We start from the raw sequence: 7557 nt of genomic DNA on the forward strand, positions 1-7557 counted from the left end.
GTAAACTCTTACAGAGATAAAAAGAAAATATGCATTTAATTGAAAAATTACAACATGCGTCAATCAAATTATAGAATAATAAAATGGGTTCAAACCCTTACCTTTAAAGAAGCCAATCTTCGAATGGAAAAAATCCCTCAAACAATTAGACAACACCAAAATAGCTTCCGCGGTATTCCTTGGGTGAAAATTCAGGAGGGTGTGGGGCTCTGGCTATTTTGGATTTATGAGAGGGAAAGGAGACTGAGAGAACTCAAAGGAAAAAAGAATGAAGAAAAGCACATAACCCTTCTATATATTTTTTCTTCAGTAAGAAGAAGAATGAAGACTGTCTCCCACTCCTGCATGTTGTGGAGAGAAATAAGGGGGAGGGAGTCTCCCTCCTTAAAACTGATTTTTTTATATTAGAAAACATATTAAAATTAAAAAAACTATTTTTGATAATAAACTTTAATACACACACACACACACATATAATAACCTCTTTATCATATAATATATATTAAACTATATGTTATATCAACTATAACATATAACCTATAGTTCAATATTGTATCCAATACAATATAACCTATGGTTTAATTCTCTCAACAACGATATTTAATATGAATCCATTTATATTAAATTTAATTCTATGAATCCAATTCACAAAATTAATATTTGAATAATATTCAAATATTTAATTTCTCTCAATTAAATCACTTAATATTATAATGTATCAAATACATTATAGTAATTATATCATATATAATTAAAATTAATTATATCATATATAATTAAGAAAATTTGTAGTAGATGTTTTTTTATTAAAAAAAATAAATATATGTCCCTTTTTAAACTATTTGCAAATATAAATTATTTTTTGAATTACCTTAAATACGTTTACTTTTTTTTATTCCTAAAATAACCCTATTCTTCCCCTTCTTCTTCGTCGTCCGACTTCAATTTGTTTTCTTTCTTTCTGTCTTCTTCCCCTTCTTCCTCGTTGTGGGCTTCATCATCTCCCTTCTTCTTGGTCTTTTTCGTTTTCTTTCTGTGTTTTTCTACAGTGCCATTTCTTCTGAGGTTTCATCTTCTTGTCGGTCGAGCTAATGTGCATTTTCCAGGTACGTCTTCTCCATTCTTCGCTCGATTATGAGGTTTTTTGCTCGCGATTTCTTCTTTCTACGTTTGATTTTGTATTTCTGACTCGCAATTTTGTATGGTTTAATCCTTTCCTTGTGCGATTCTTTCTCCCATGTCTAGGTATTCAATTTCTTCTTCTTCTTCTTCTTTTTTTTTTTTTTTTTTTTTTTTTTTTTTTTTTTTTTTTAGGTTTCATTGATTTTACTTGAAGTATGCTCTATTTTTTATTCGATTTCTTTAGTTTCAAGTATTGAAATTTTTTTTTACAAAATTAGTACCTTTACTTTTATCACTGATTATTATTTGAATCACAAGTCATGAACTGCTATCACTGCTATCACAAAAATTAGTACCCTACTACTATCACTGCTATCACATATTACAATCATGAATTACAAGTACCCTCACTGCTATCACTGATATCACATATTACAATCATGAATTACAAGTACCCTCACTACTATCACTACTATCACAAAAATTAGTACCCTCACTGCTATTACTAAAAATTAGTACCCTCAGTTTCAAGTCATGAACTTCCTATCACTAATATTAGTAGTCATGAACTTCCTATCACTAACATTAATTTACTGATGATAGATACATATCATAGTGTATCAATGATATTAGTCTATCACTTATAGATATCGTTTTCTATTTATTCTACTACTCTAGAATGTCATGAGTTTAATTATTGTTTCTTGCAATAATTTGGAAATATGATTAAGCTTGCAGAAGTGGTGTTTCATAGTGGACAGTGGGATGATAAACATAATTACTTGAATTACAAGACTAAAGGCGTATTGGTTGATGAGATTATATATTTTGAGAGTTTTGTGAGTTTGATATTAAAGGAAATTCAATTGGATGCATCTATTGTTGGGATTGGTGTCCTAATTCTCCCAGAGTCTCGTTGTTTTGTAAAGATATACATTGTTCAATGAATAAAATAAGTGTTATTTAAATCTAGCATTTACTCATATCCAATAAACAAAGCTCCTTGGTTATCTTATGTGAACTTAAGCATGTATATGTGATATACAAGTGGATCATGCCTTAAGTGATAACCTAAATAGGTCTGTAGTATAAGGATTAAGGTGGGATACCTGATCCTGGTGACACTACGAATACGACCCACTTTGTAGAAGTTTGCAAGTGTTATAAACTACTACAGATGGTTGATCTTGACCATTCATGTGGAGACGTGCGAGCGGGAGTGTCCTATACAAAGAGTTTGTATAAGACCTGAACCACGAGATGAATAGACTCTATATATAACGCTGTTGATACTAGAGACTTGCATCTCACCTAAACGACCGTAGGTGACACGACCTCAATCTTGAGTGTTTTGAGAACTCCTGCCTTTGAAGACGGTCCTTTGATTAGTATGGGTGAGAGTTGCCAGATTGCCAACTCAACATGCCTACCTTTTTGGAAACTTGTCTGATCTGGGAGCTGGGAACTTAATCCACAAGATGGAATTCACTCATTTCCCAAAGCAGGGATAAGTAGAGAGATTTACTTCCTTAAGGACTGATTTCTGGGGCTTGAACATAGTGGCCACAGCTTCTCTTTGGAGAGAGAAGATTCAGTCATAGTAGAACTATGACTTATGTTCATTAGAGGGATCAGTGGTACTTAAGGAGACAGATGTAACTACAGAGGTATAACGGTTGTTGGCTCAGCTGTTCTTACGAAGTAATCTGTGAAGGGTTGTCGCACTGCTGATTGTTTAAGATAACACATAAATTACTATGTGGTAAAATGGTTCATCTGTCCATTCTTAGTGGAGTGCTGTTGCAGTTATCGAGATGGTGGATCCCGTGACTAAAGATTAGTCAGTTATTCACGTACAGTTTGAGATTCGAGCTACAGGTCCATAAGGTCCCTTGGGTAGCGTCAATGGATTCAGGTGCGAGATCAGTTCTTGGGAGTTGATTTGAAATGTTCAAATTGACAATAGGTATTTGTTAATATATTGATATAATCGGTATGATGTATGAGATACATCTAGTGGAGGATTGATGTAAATGAGATTTACATTAAGTACCATAGAATAGAAAAAAGAACTGTGGTTTGTATGTTTCATGAGATGAAATATTAAAACTACCAGGTTATAAATATAGTATGATAAGTTGGTTATCATTTATATTTATAATAATATTAATTATTGGATAATTAATTATTTTCTTTAGTAACCAAAGTAGTGGGTAGTTATTGGATTCAATGGTAACCGTGTGTTTAAAAGGAAAGTGGTTTCCTATTTGAAAATGAAGATTACAAAAAGGTTGATAGAAGTTTTTGATATTTCTCTTGGCAAAAAAGAAACTCACGTAGTCGTCAAATAAATTTGGATTTACTAAACAATCGGCGTGCGAGCTAAACGATCATGTAGTGGCAAGCTAACGAATCGTGCAGTATTACAACACGATCACATAGTTTTGCTCAGACGATCGCTTGCCCTAAGTCAAACGATTTGCTATGAAAGTCTGTAGGCAACAGACGCGAGTTAAATGAATGACTAAAACAATCATATAGGCTTTGTGCTAGACGATTGCCTAGCTTATCGCTAAACGATTGGGCTAATCGGACCTATATGAATAGGTTCCGCCATTCTCCCACTTGCCCAGTCGTGTACACGATCGGTGTTTCCTCCTCCGTTTGCCTCATTCCAAGTTCGAACAGAGCCCACCCTCTGGATTCTCACACCGAGAATACCAAGGTCTCCTTGTTGGTGGTGTCAGAATCAACTCAACACCGTCGAGGTTTTCTGGAGGTTGTTCGTGCAGTTGCTAAGGAGTTCGTGACCGAGGCGATCATTGAGGAGTTTGTGACTGAGTGCAAAGTGTTCGTGCTGTGTTCGCGTGGTGTTGTGGTCATTTAGATCGAGCGTTCGAGGTTGTTGTTGTTCAAGTGGTTGTGCGCAACGAAGCATGGAGACGTATCTTCAAATGTTCGTAGATTTTCTCTTTTTGTTCATTTGAGTTTTTCATGTTGTAGTTTCTATATTATTTGTATAACCGCTTGTTTAAAGTCGACTGTAAATGTTATGTTCATTTATGATTGTGATTTGGAGTTATCTTTCTTCTGCTGCTCATGGGAATCGCGAATCCGATTTCCTTCAATTGGTATCAGAGTCAGGTTCTCTGATATTCCAAATTACAGATTTGGATTGAATGCATTTTTCAGTTGCGGTGGGTTTCTGCATTTGTGGTTAACCGTTTTCTGCATCTGTGGTTGCGATGATGAACATTATGGTTTAAATTGCCTTTTTGTTAAAGCTTTTGGTATTACAAAGTGTTAATTGTAAGGGCCCCTGTGTTTTGGGTGAAATTAACATCACAATCGAGTTTGTAATTCAAAAGGTTTGAGTTCGTCGAGTCTTTCGTGATGAAGCTTCAGCGCATGGCGATGCAGTTCTCAACGAAGAAGAAGACCAAGCGTTGGTTGGATCGTGTAGCCTCAGGTAAACGATCGTAGGGATTTTACTAAGCAATCATTTAGTTTTTTTTCTAGACGATCGTGTAGTATTTTTAATCGATCGTTTAGCTATTGCTAAGCAATGGGGTAAATCGTTTACCATATCGTGTGGCATTGGTTGCGCGATCGCGTAAGCACTGGAGGTAGACGATCGTAGTGGGAACATGCGATGCTCGTCGTTTAGTAGAAGGCACGCGCTAGACGATCGTGTAGTTAGCAAGCTTCATCGCTTAATTACTACCTATGCGATCGTGCGTATGTGATACGGAGACGCTAGCTAAGCGATCACTTAGGCGATAGTGCTTCGCAGCATCGTAGTCGCTTAGACGATTGCGAAAGGTGGGCGCTGTGTGGAGCGCATTAAGCGGTCGTGTACTCTAGGCTTCATCGCTTAGTAAAGGTACACAATCGTGTAGTAGTAGCTAAACAATCGTTTGGATTTTTCTAGGCGATCGTATAGTAAATGCTAAACGATCGTTTAGCTCTGGGAGAACTGGTAAGGGATAGAGTAAAAAGTTTGTTTTATCGTGTAGACGATCGCGAGGTGCTTAGTACACGATGGATGGTTGAAGAAGCGATGCTCTACCGAGCGGTCTAAGACCCGGTTCGCCTGTTTGAACCGGAGACTCCTTGTCTTTGTAATAGTTAGCTTTTCTTTTGTGTTGTAAGGCAATTTTACCCGGTTCATCATCTTTGATTTCTTATACATGTGATGTATGGTACTTATATGTCAAAGTGTTTGTCATATAGTTAAAAACCCACCTTAGGTTGGGCAATTATTCATGCATAATGTATTATAAATGTTATAATCTTGCATGAAGAAATTACTTGAAAGCAGGCGCATGCATCATGAAATATAAGAGTTATATTTTGCATGCATTGAGTATTATCATGCATCATCCTTTTATTATAATTGTTATAGTCTAAGGGTGAATGGAAGCATGTCTTGCTTGTTTCATTGCAGTTTTTTGTATAAGTGTTATATAAAAGAAGTAGCAATGAATGGACAATGCATTAAGCATGACACTTAGGCTGTTTATAATCGTTATGAATGCCTTGCATGTGTTAGCTTCACATTGTGGTGGTTATTTCTGTTTATAAGTGTTATAAAGGGAATTAGACCTAAAATCAATAATTCATAGTTGTATGCGGACTTAGGGTGAACTCAAATTTTTTTAAAAGGGTTTTAAAATTGAATTGAGATAGACCTAAGTTCAAGTGGTTCTAAAGAGTTTAGTAACCTAGATTAATCTTTTAAAATCAGTTTAATAGGATTAAATTGGTTGAATAAAAGATTAAATTTATTGTAAACCTATCTATAAGGGACCTTTTGTCTAAGGCGGGTTCTGGCTAGGTTGGGGCTCTTAAGTTGACGGAAATGTAACACCCCTACCTGGGAACCTACCTGAAAAGGTGAATTAGATAGATTTTCAACAATCATGTGACGATTTGGTCAAAGATTTCGTTAAAGAGTTTAATGGATGATGATCAAAAGTTGTTCTACTATCCAAGGTAAAAGTTACCATTGGGAAAACCTAAAAGTCACTTAGTTAAAATCCTTAGCCGTGTTTTTTCTAAGTAAGCTAAAGCCTAGGTTATAAAATACTTAGTAGAAGGAAGAGGCGTATCAGATATGTCTATGATTCCACTCACGTTTCTCCCTGTATGTTCACGCCGTGAGATTCATGGTTGGCCTCATGGTGCCCATGATGCATCTCCCTTTGGATGGTGTTTGCATGAGTCAATATCAAGGTGAACGGAGAGAGTGTTTATAGTTAGTGGGTGAAAGGTGTATGTCAACACGTCCTATGGTCTCTGTCATTGGTTCACACCGTGAGAACATTCTGTACTCCCTTGTGTCGCCTTCGGAGCGTCCCCCTTCGGATGGGTTTTGTGTAGTTGGTCAATATCAAGGTGAACTCTAGAAATGGATAGGGTCGCTTTAGGTTTTACCCCAATCGAATTTTTTCCCTTCAGATTGTCCTTTTGGGACGGACCTTTAGGGCTTAAAATGGCGGATCACACTTACAGGAGATTGTTAGGTAAGTTAATGATCTCTTGGCAAAATCAATGATGGCTAGTCGCTATAGGAGCAAGAGTTGTTATGGTATAAATGACTGGTTGAGAACTTCTCAATTTAGAGGAGGGATAACTAACCTCCCTTCGGCAGCTTTTGTCTTAAACCTTTGAAGCGTCATTGCGAAACTAGATGTCACATGGGGTTCATGTTAGTTTTGCTAAAACCTTATTGGATGTTGTTTTGTTTTACAACGTGTATTTGCTTAAAACCTAACGTAGGTCAATGTGTTTTTCTTTTCAGCAACTCATTAGTATTTCTGTCTAAAGCTTTTAAAAATGACCGATTATTTACAGTGGAAAGAATCTGTGAAACGAATTTCGTGGCAAACGACCTCCATCCCACTACTCTCCAAAAGAGGAGACAAGACAGTAAATATGATTTTTTGGTCTTGGAGACATGTCTGGTAGAGAATGATGATTTTGCCTGGATCCTCGATTCAGGTGCTACCAATCGCGTCAATTCCTCTTACCAAGGATTCAGTTCCTGGTAAACGTTGCCACAGGGAGAGATGACTCTTCGATTCGGGACAGGTGAGGTTGTTTCAGTTGTTGATGTAGTCAGGCAGAAGTTATTTGTTGACAAGAAACATTGTCTATTACTGGATGATGTTTTTGTAGTTCCTCATATTAAGAGGAACTTGATCTCAGTTTCTTATCTCATTGAACAAGGCTACACCATCTCCTTTTCTAAATGGAATGGAGATTGGTTATGGTTCAATGGAAAATAACTTATATGTACTAAGGCCGTTAGTCATAAAAGCCTTGTTTAACACTGAAATGTTCAGTACGACAACAACAGCTAAAAGACCAAAGGTTTCTCCAAAGGAAAATGCCCATCTTTGAGGTCACATCAACCTCAATAGGATTGAGAAG

The sequence above is a fragment of the Benincasa hispida genome, chromosome 4, assembly GCF_009727055.1.
Source record: "Benincasa hispida cultivar B227 chromosome 4, ASM972705v1, whole genome shotgun sequence".
Lineage (NCBI taxonomy): Eukaryota > Viridiplantae > Streptophyta > Magnoliopsida > Cucurbitales > Cucurbitaceae > Benincasa > Benincasa hispida.